The 10,648-nt window shown below is 42.0% G+C and overlaps 1 long non-coding RNA gene and 2 other non-coding genes across 5 annotated transcripts in view; all 3 read left to right on the top strand.

The window, feature by feature from the left end:
• Window positions 1–8,820: 8,820 nt before the first annotated feature.
• The window catches only part of LOC102499962 (uncharacterized), a 12,602-nt gene continuing 10,774 nt past the window's right edge, over window positions 8,821–10,648 (top strand). The window contains exons 1-6 of one of the 3 annotated variants that reach the window (XR_333817.3): window positions 8,821–8,903; window positions 9,451–9,506; window positions 9,608–9,682; window positions 9,764–9,817; window positions 10,114–10,172; window positions 10,392–10,403. This is a non-coding gene — a long non-coding RNA (uncharacterized LOC102499962). Of the gene's footprint in view, window positions 8,904–9,450; window positions 9,507–9,607; window positions 9,683–9,763; window positions 9,818–10,113; window positions 10,173–10,391; window positions 10,579–10,648 lie in introns of those variants that run through there. The other 2 variants (XR_001370004.2, XR_001370005.2) reach the window with 2 other exon arrangements.
• LOC114006892 (small nucleolar RNA SNORD50) lies at window positions 9,950–10,019 on the top strand. Its single transcript, XR_003548554.1, has one exon. It is a non-coding gene; the product is annotated as a small nucleolar RNA SNORD50 (small nucleolar RNA).
• On the top strand, window positions 10,226–10,297 carry LOC114006891 (small nucleolar RNA SNORD50). Its single transcript, XR_003548553.1, has one exon. It is a non-coding gene; the product is annotated as a small nucleolar RNA SNORD50 (small nucleolar RNA).

The following is a 10,648-nucleotide window of genomic DNA, read 5'->3' as shown; positions in this document are numbered from 1 at the left end:
TGCTCTGACTCTTATTATTTCTTCTTGTATGCTGGGGAGTTTTTGGATTTTCTACCTTTCTATTTCTTTCTTGTTAACACTGACTACTATGAACTTCCCACTTATAACTGCTTTCACTGTGTCCCATACGTTATGAAAACTCATGTGTTCATTGTTTAATTTCCACATATTTGTGTATTTTCAAAAGTTCTTTTTGTAGTTTATTTCAAATTTAATTCCACTGTGGTCAAAAAAGACCCTGAATACAGCTTCTATAGTTTTGAATTTGTAAAGCTTGTTTTTGTTTTGATGGTTAAAAAAAAAAAAAAGTGTGTATTTAGAATGATCCTGATTTTGTTGGCAACATCCAAAGCATCATAATCAGGAGCCAGTCACACATATACCTTCTTCTCTCCATCAGACCTAGTAGCCTGTTGATCTTGACCATGTCAATATCATAGAGCTTCTTTATAAACTGTCTGATCTGGTGCTTGTTGGCCTTGACATCCACAATGAACACAAATGTGCTATTGTCTTCTATCTTCTTGGCAGACTCAATGGTCAGGGGGAACTTGATGGCATAGTGCCTAAGCTTGTTTCTTTTTTTGAGGATACACTCTTCTGAGGACATTTGGACAGCCTTCAGAGCCACAGTGTCTTGGGCCACTGGAAGATGGGTGACATGCAAATCTTTTTTTCTGTGGCCGTGGAGGCCTTTTAGCACTGCCTTCTTGGCCTTCAAAGCCTTTGCTTTGGCTTTAGGTTTGCAAGAGGCAGGAGCTTCCTTCTTCTCTTCGGCACCATCTTGGTGAAAAGCTATAAAGGCTTGTTTTGTACCTTATTATGTGTTGATCTTCAAAAATGCTCCATGTGAATGAGAAAAATGTGTATTTTGTGGGTTTTGAGTGAAATGTTCTATAGATATTTGTCAAGTCCACTTGGTTTATGGTATCATTTAGCTACTATGTCTCTGCTTATTTTTTTTCTAGATGATCTCTTCAGAGGTGACAGTGGAGTGCTGAAATCACCAATTGTTAGTGTGTTGCAATTTCAGATCTACCATTCTTTCTTTTACATATTTGGGTGCTCCAGTGTTGGGTGCATAAATACTTATATCTTCTTGGTGAAGTAGTCTTTTTTGTACTATATAGTGTTTTTCTTGGTCTCTTCTTACGATTTTTGTCTTAAAGTCTATTTTATCTGATATTAGTATCATGACTCCAGCCTTGATATGTGTATAATATCTTTTCACAGCTCTTCACTTTCAGTCTCTGTAGATCTTTATCAGTAACATGCATTTCTTAACAAGTAGCAATATAGAGAGCTCCTGGTTTTTCTAATTCATTCAGCCAGTCTGTGTCTTTTAACTGGAGAATTTAAATAATTAATAATCAACATTATTATCAATATTTGCAGACTTGTCCCTGCCATTTTGTTAGTCATTTTCTTAGTTGCTTTGTGTTCTCTTATTTCTATTTGTCTCCTTTTTCTTTTCTTTCTTTTTTTTTATTCTTTTTTGAGAGAGAGAGAAAGAGATTTTTGCTATTAGGATGCTTGTGCTCACTAGAAAGACAGTCAAGAGAGAAAGCGAGAAATCACCCCTCATGGCAGATGGCCACACCACAATGCTTGCTCCTCCATTCTCCTCTTGGAATACTGGGCACACATGTACATGTGCCCATCACGAGTTTCAAGCCACCAGATCCCGTACTCGAACCACGGTCAACTCGTGGGAGTTGAGCACTTAACTACAATGCCACCTGCTGGCCCCTCATTTTCTTGATACAGTATCCCCATCAAAATTTCAGAATATCTTAAAGAACTGGTCTAGTGTTGATAAATTCATTCAGTTTTCATTTATCTCTTCTTCATAGTTGAGGGATAATCTTGCTGTACATAGTATTCTTGGTTTAATTTTTTTGAGAGTTTTTTTAAGAATTATTTTTATTTAACCTTATTTGTTTTATTTTATTTATTTACTTTTAATTTGACTAGAGAGGGACAGAGTGAGAGAGAGAGAGAGAAAAGTGAGAAAACGGGACCAGCAGTTAGCATAATGGCTATGTCGCTGGACTCCCATGTAGTCGACTGCGGTTAGAGCCTCGGACCCGGTGGCTTAAACTCACGCCGGGTGCATATGTGTGTGTATGCCCATGATCCCAAGAGGAGAATGGAGGAGAAGAGATTGCGGCATGGCCATGGCCCATGGGGAGTGATTTCTCGCTTTCTGTCTCTCTGTCTCTGTCTCTGGCGAGTCATGCGCCCTGTAGCAAAAACCACTCAAAAAAAAAAAAAAACAAAAAAAAAAAAAAAAAGGCTTCTTGGAAACTAATCTTGTTACTTTAGAACAAAAGAAAAAAGAAAAGTGAGAAAACAAGTCATCAGGTCCAGGATTCGAACCATGGTCAGCCATGTGGAAGTCCAACACCCTTAACCACCATGCTGCCTGCCAGCCCCAAGACAGATTTTTGCTTAGGGGGAATATGCTCATCAGGGAGACAGAGAGATAGAAAAAAAGAAATTACCCCCCAAGGATGATGACCACACCATGATCCCTTCTCCTCCAGTCTCCTTAGATTTTGAGCACACACATGCCCAGTGTGAGTTTTAAGTTGCCAGGTCCGGGACTGGAACTGTGGACAACTACATGGGAGTCCAGCAACATAACCATTATGCCATCTGCTGTTCCCAATTTTTTTTTCTTTTAGCATTTTTAATATGTTTTGCCATTGTTTCCTTGCCTGTATTGTTTCAGTTGAAAGGTCTGATGTTAGCCTGACAGGATAACCTTTGTCAGTAACTTGACACTTACATCTTTTCATTTTTAGAATACTGTCTTTGTCTTTGATATTTAGCAATATATAACCATGAGGGGGCTCTCTTTCTAAGAATTATTTTATTTCATTTTATTAATTTTTTTTTAATTTGATCAGAAATTGACAGAGAAAGAGAGAGAGAGCTGCCAGTTCTGGGATTTGAACTGCAGTCGGCTATGCGGGAGTCCAGCACCTTAACTACCATGTTGCCTGCAGGCCCTCAAGAAGGAGGCTCTTCTTATGTTGATTCTATTTGGCATGCTTTGTGTTTCCTGGATTTGGATGTCTATATGTTTCTTTAGGTTTGGAAAGTTTTTAGATAGTATTTCTTGAAAGCGGTTTTCTATGCCTTTACCAGCCTCTTCACCTTCTGGACTATTCATTATACAAATACTGGCCATTTAATAGTGTCTACTAGTTCCTGTATATTGTCTTCCCCCCCACCCCCATTATCTTTTGTTGTTTTGGATTAAATTAGAGGCTTTGTCTTCCAGGTCAGATTCTTTCTTCTGTATGGTCAAATCTGCTGTAAATGGTTTCAGGGTAGATTTTGGTTTCTTGTATTGTAGTCTTCATCTCTGGAAGTTCTACTTGATTCTTTTTGGGATATCTATCTCTTTATAGATTATCTTTCATGTCATAAAATTATCTTCTCATCTCCTGGAACTGATTGCCCATTTTCTCTTGCAACTCATTGAGTTTTGTTACCACGAACATTTTGAAATTTTTTCTGGCATTTCTGTGAATTCCTTTGTATTGTCCATTGTTAGTTACTGTGTTTCTTTTAGGGGAGAGAGATTACCTTATTTTCTCGTATTTCTTGTGTCTCTGTACTGGTTTTTAGGCATTTGAGGAAGTATTCACTTATTCCTAATTTTTGAAGAAGTTTCTGTAGTGCCAGGAAAGAACAGCCTTAGGTCCTAGGTGTATCCCTGGCAAAGCGCCATATCTTCCAGATCAGAGCAAGGCTTTGCATAGTCTATATATGATACAGTTCAGTGAGATTTAGATGCACCGTGTTGTGAGTGGCTTCAGCTGGATTGGGTAATCATTCTGCTAGACTTGAGATTGATGGGAAGAAGAGCACAGGTTTGCCTTCTTGGACAAACAAAGGAAAGTGATCAAATTCCTCCACTTCTTGTGGTAGGGGTGCTCTCTTTTGAGTCCTCTGCTTCCTCCAGGTTGTGGAGGCCTGATTGTAGATGGAGCTCTACCTGCATATCAGATTGCAGAAAGGTATAACTCCCTTCCTAGCTTGGGGTAGGTTGAGGTAGGAGGTCCAACTTTTTTTTTTTTTCCCTGAAACTGATTGCTTTTGCACTTCCCTACAATGTATGTTAGCTACATGCCAGTTTACTTGTTCTTCTATGGGTGGGATTGCTGGATTCCACAGTGGTAGTCTGGGGTTTGAAGTTTTAGAGCAGAGTTTCTCTTGTTTTTCTCCTACAGAAAGGAAATTGGGGGTGGGTGGGATTCTCCAGAGTTTCACTGACTTCCAGCAGTTGACTCTTCTTTGTTTTTGCAAGTATAAGCCATGCCATCTGGAAGTTCCTGCTTACTTACTTCTGACCCTCAAAGGTTCAACCTGATTCTTCTCCCTGTGGGAGATGTTCTTGGGCAGTGGCCATGCCTGGGTACCTGGGGGCAGCAGAAGCTATAGGTTCACCCCTTAATCAGAGGCCATGTACTCCTGACTTACCTCAACTTCTCTAGTCCAGACACAGCCAAGGGACTGAGTCAGGGGGTGGAGGAGCCTACATAAGTAAGTAGTATCCAGTGGGGCAGCATGGTCCAAGTCCAGTGGAAGGAACCCAATGTGGTCCAAGTGTGGCAGAAGGCTGGCCCTGATTTTTTTTTTTTTAATATTTTTCTTTACTCATATAGGAGCATGTGCATATACAAATAGTGGGGGAGGGGTTCAAACTTCACAGAGTCTGGTCACACCATGATTCCTTTCCTCCAGTGCTCAGCCCACTGGATGTTGAGCATTAGTGTGCATAACCAACAAGTCCCAGGCTGACCAGGCCAGAGATTCTACTTCAGTTGCCATGTGCTTCTCTTGAGCAGTGTATTACCACTGTGCCACAGAACTAGCCCTGGTCCTGATTTTTGTCCCACAAAGCAATTAAAAAGGCCTTAGCCAGATCGGTAATATCTGATGTCAGATACTGAAGGAACTAAGGGTGTCACCTAAGCATTTAATCTTCAGTAGTCTGTCAATATACAGACTAGTCTACTAAACTGCAACAAAACGATTTACAACACATTTACCTGAAGCAAGTTCTGTATCAACACGGTCATGTTCTTTTCTTAACCCAGTATAAGGTATTGCTTTTGTTGAATAAACTGCTGGGGTGTGGGTAACTTAGGTGGTGGGTGGAAGTAGACATGCCCAACTGCCTATGAAAGTTCAGATTTTTTTTTAATCTTGGTAGTAGAGCCACTGGTCTCTAAGGGGGATCTGAAAACCATGGCTTTATTCTCAAGTATTTATTATATCGATTGAAGGGAATGAGGTTGGTGTATGGGGTATGTGTAAAGGGGATCATCCTCCTTATCTGACTCAGTATTTAGTACTGTCAGAGTCACAACTGTCATCTTCATTTTCTGGTTAAGGGCATAGAGAAGACATAGTCCCTGTGTTCAGGGACTAGAAGGGATGTTATATAAGATTCTAATTTTTAAATCGTATAAGTCCCCTCCTCCCCTCTTTTTTTTCATTGTCAGAAGGGGTGTGCACTCACTGGAGAGAGATAGACAGACGGGAAGAGAGCAAGACAAAAGCAACCTCCAATGGGGTATAGTCACACTGCATCCTTTCTCTTCCATTTCTCCGTGCTGCTAGGATTTGGGGCACACATACATAAGCACTCAGCATGTTTTTCAAGACACTAGGCCGGAACCCAAACTACAGCCAGCCCTGAGGAACCTGGTTCCCTCAACCACTAGACTACAAGACCAGCCCTGAGTCCTCTCATTTGGAGGGAACTCTCCCTGCCCAATAGCATTGACTGAGATCTTCTGTAAGGATCTCTCAATCATCATTTTGTCTGTCCCATTTAATAACCAAAACCCTATTGTCCTGTGATTCAATCTTGTCCTCTCCTTTCCTCCCCCTTTTCATCCCTTGGATTATCCTTTTGGTCCTCTGGGCATTGTTTCTCATTGTTAGATTTCCATTCAGCCTAACTTGTTGGAAACCATTTTGTTCTTAAAATCACAATGCAGGACATTTCAATGGAACTTTTTCATTACTTTCTCCATAGATATTCTAGGAGACAACAGTAGGGAAAATAGGGTCTTCCATGGGGGTAAGGCCTGTCATACGAAGGGTTCCACTGCACTGACCACATCCCTAGGGACAGGATCATAATTATAGCTGAAGAGCAGGTACGGCTTCATGAACAGTTTTCCAGAGATTTTGGTCTTAGGAATACTGTTGAAAATTAACTACTATTAATGGTTGGAAACACTGCATGCTCTTTGTGACCTAGATCAAAAGCAGTATGAGCTTATCTCATCTTGGTCCTATTGGTTGCCTGTTCAATGGAGGCAAACATACATTGAACAGGGGGTCAGGAGTTAGCTTCCCTAGACTGTACCATTCAGTCTGAGATACTTGGATCAGTAACGTCTCTCAGCAAACAGGTAACCACACAAAGCTGCATGAGACTCTCCTAGCCTCTGTTAATATCTGTCTTTCAGTTTTGATATTTAATTCTCAGAGAAGGACCTCATTTCAATAGTCTCATTTTCAGCAAAACCATCAGTGATTCTGTGAAAACAGGTCTTACCTGGGGTTTATAAGTGATCAGGCAGAGGGAGTTTCCTGCATGAGGACGTTTAATTCCCCCCATGCATTATCTAGGACATAGTGAGAGTTGCCAGATGGTATGAGAGTGTAAAAGTGGCCAGGAGCCACTTTTCCTTTTTTTTTTTTTTTTCTTTTTACACAGAGAAATTTTTGCTATAGGGCACGTGTGCTCGCTGAGAGACAGAAAAACAGAAAGTGAGAAATCATCCCTTAGGGAAAAAGGTCATGCGGCAATGTCTTCTCCTATATTCTCCTCTTGGGATTTTGGGCATTCATACACACGTGCTTGGTAAGTTTTAAGCTGCCGGGTCCAGGACTTGAACCACAGTAAACTACGTGGGAATCCAGTGACATAACCATTATGCCATCTGCTGATCCCAGATGTCCCAAAATTTTAAGGCTCACTGCTTGCATTTCTATTTTCACCCATTGTACCAGTTTATCCTTGTTCACAGGGAAACTGTCTGCATCCCAATTACCCCTTCATGACTAGGAGGCCAGCCGTTAATCAGGAGCATACCCCTTCAGGGAGCTGATACCACCCTGGGATGGCTGGACTGAAATACCGTGCCTCTCCCAGATGCCATGATGGCCCTGCTTGCTGTGCCAAACTGTCCAGCAAGTGACACCTGTTCCCTACCACCAAGAACAGCAGTCCCAGCATGTCACCCCCTACATGGTTTGTAGGAGTCAGAGTCATCAAGAAAAACACAACTCACACAGGCAATGGATGGAACAACACATTACTCACATAGAAAGGAGGCAGAGCAAGATCAGCTTCCATATTTTGTGTGCAACCCTACACTCTATGCAGGGTGGTGGTCAGTCTGCATCCCTGTTGGGCTGCAGGAAAAATAACCCCCTTCCCTCTTTTAACAAGAACAGATACAGCAGTAGGATTGATCAGGTGCCACACGATGCACATAATTTAACCAGAACAAAGACACATGAAGCCCAAAACAATGAAAAAGACTCGCAAACAAGGTGCTATGCAAGAATAGGCTGTGTGGGCTCTGTATCTCTGTGTATGAATGTGTTCCAGGCCCATGGCATGCTCTCATATAGCAATTCAAGGACAGACATGCTGCACATAACTGCCTTCTTGGCTCCCACCTCCTCTTTTAACAAATGAAATAAATGATGTGTTCCTGTTCTAATCAACTACCTCTATTTGTATTCCAAAACGAATTTCCTCTTGTCTTCTTAAGGATTTGGCTTTTGTAACTTCTGCCACTTTTTCATGTAACATATATCCTCTCCCTCCACTAAATCATTCCTGTGATCTTATAAACCAGTGTCTCCTGGTTTATAGATGAGCCATAAATAAACACATAAACAATTTCAATTACTAAGAAGTGAAAGACCTGAATTTTCACATGCTGTTTTTGAAATTTATTTTTGTCATTTGGGTAAAGTATTGAGGGATACTTCTCAAATGAACCTTTGTTCTGAATTCAGTATAACTTAGTACAAAGAAATTAAAAGAAGCAAGGCACATGAGCTAACCTTGGGCAAATTACTTAGCTGGTTTAGGCCGCAGTTTGCTGCGCAATGGCGTTATTTAACTCTTAGGTTTGCTATCTCAGGAGACTTCCACGGTTGCAGAATGCAACAACTGTGCCTGACGCCCGGAGGCCTTGGCACCCTGCAGTCCAGATGGGCCCAGTGTGTTTGGCGAAGTGGTCTTCAGGTACTCGCATTGGACCGGACGACAAACGCGCAGCTTTCAGATTTTTGCTCTCAACTTGGTCTGCCCAATTTTCCTTTCCGGACATGACCGCGTTCGTTCAGCCCCTGCCGCTGGGATACAACGCCAACCTCGCTTACCGAGCGGGTCCTAAACGCAAGCTGCCCTGAGCTGTAAAACTGAAGTTCAGTCCGGGCCGCGATAAATCCTGGGCGGACCTGACTCGGGGCAGGCGGTGGCGTCGCCGCTAACTGCGGCTGTTTGAATTCTGGCGCCACTCCCACGCCACGTAGAGCTGGATAGCCCGCCAGACTTGGAAGCGCCTGAGTGTGGCGCGGCTGAGGGCGCGCGCCGGAAAATTAGAGGGGCGTGCGGCGGGAGGGGGCGCGCGCACCACGCCCCGGAATGGGCCTAGGAAGAAAAGAGCCGCCGCTTCGCGCGCTCCCGCTCACTGAGGAAACGGCCACACCCCCTCTTCTCCCGCATCCAATAGGAGCGAGAGGGTGGGCCGGCCTCGTTCTGATTTGAGGGCGGCTATATAAGGAACTGCTGGCGGCGCGGCCTGTCCTTTTACGTCGGGATTGGAGAGTTATTTGTTCTGTTGCAGGTGCGTGGACGTCGCGTGTGCGTAACCAAGCTGAGGTGGTGGCGCAGGATAAGGTTGACCGCTTCAGTGCTGTGAAGCAGTCTGAGGTTTGGGCTTAGAGTGCTTAGTGCTGGAAGTTTGAACGTGAGAAGTACAGCTGGACCGACACGTGGCCTGCGCTTTTTGTCTTGGTGGCCACAGGCGTCGAACTTGGGGAAGAGGAGACTGCCCATCTGCCTCCGGCGCCGCGTGCAGACGTGTTGCTGGCCTCTCTCTTGCTGCGAGCTGGGGCTGAGGGTCGGCGAAAAAAACCACTTAGGGGATTTAGGGTTGAGGTTAGTTTAAGAGCAAAGGGCATTTCCTAACATGGCGAATGTACTCCGGTTGCCAGACTTTATTATTTCAAAATGGGCGACCTCGGCGCTGCGTTCGACTGAGGTGTCTTGTTGGGTGTTAGAACGTTTTGTGTGTATCTCGGATCAACGGCGAGGAAGGGTTTAGTGAAGAAATACCTTGAGCTGTCATTTCTGTAAGAACGCTTAATCTTCAATTTACCAATCCCTCACAGGAACGATGGCGCTGTCTTCCAGTGTTATGTGGAAACGGTTACTTGAAGATACTAAGGTAAGGATTGTTGAGCTTAGTTTTGTTTCAGAATAAAGGAGTAAACCTGTTGATACACAATAATAGAAAATGATAAAACATCTGAATTTGTCTTGTATTAGATATACAAGAAGATTCCAAAATGTGTGGAAGAATATTCATTAGAAAGTCACTTTAAAACCTGACAGTTTTACCAGGTATGTCTTTGGTAACAGTATTTTTATGACTGAACATAAGATCACACATACACTAAATAGAATTTTTTTGTCCTTGAATAGTGTCCTAAGTGTTGAATGAAACTAGATGCCACTGACTAGCAGATTAACAATGAGGTAAGTTGTGTGGCTTACAAGTTCTGTATTTCTAATATGGTTCTTGCCTTTTTAATTTACTTTAGTATGGTACATAAGCACTGAAATACAGTGACATATACATAGTATATGCATGTAAGATATGATTGGTCTAATAAATGATGAAACCTATCCCGAAACTGAATACCTGAAGAAAAACCTGTACGGATTCGGCTTCTGAAATCAGACCAATATGCAGAAGTAAAATGAATTTTTGTTACAGATTTTTAAGAGTTCACATGACTAGGAGGGTTTTTTTGTTAATTTTCTACCAACAGTGGGGATCACTACTTGTCAGAGGAGGCCCTGTCTGAAGTTTAAAGGAGCAACAATTTCTGTGAGTCAAGTCTTTTATTTTTTGTGAAGTAATAGATAATGTGTCCTTGGTCTTACCTATGATGATCCTATCCCGAACCTGAATTTCTGTTGAAAAAAATAAAATACGGATCTGGCTTCTGAGATAAGACAATTAGAGGACAGTACTTTTATTTAATGCCTTTAAATAAGCTCTTATAATGTTGGTAGTCTTGTAAATCTCATGTTTTCTCTTTCCTAGGGCTACCACGAGGTTTGTCTTATGAAAATGAAAAGCTGGTGATAAAAATATCCTGTTGTATGGGCATCATGAAAAAAAGTTTAGTTGGATTGTATATTTTGTTGATGACGAAACAGTATTTTGTTTTATGAAAAATTATTTTCCTTTCGACTAACCAGCCTTGTATAAACAGCTTATTCTGAATGAGTCTCATTAGTCTCAGGTTTGAATTTAAAATACATCATTGTAATTATAACTAAAGTTTATACTGAGTTGTA

The sequence above is a fragment of the Tupaia chinensis genome, unplaced genomic scaffold (assembly GCF_000334495.1).
Source record: "Tupaia chinensis unplaced genomic scaffold, TupChi_1.0 Scaffold000097_1, whole genome shotgun sequence".
NCBI classification, from domain to species: Eukaryota; Metazoa; Chordata; class Mammalia; order Scandentia; family Tupaiidae; genus Tupaia; species Tupaia belangeri.
The sequence above is the reverse complement of the archived record's forward strand: the minus strand, read 5'-3'. Positions and strand labels throughout refer to the sequence as shown.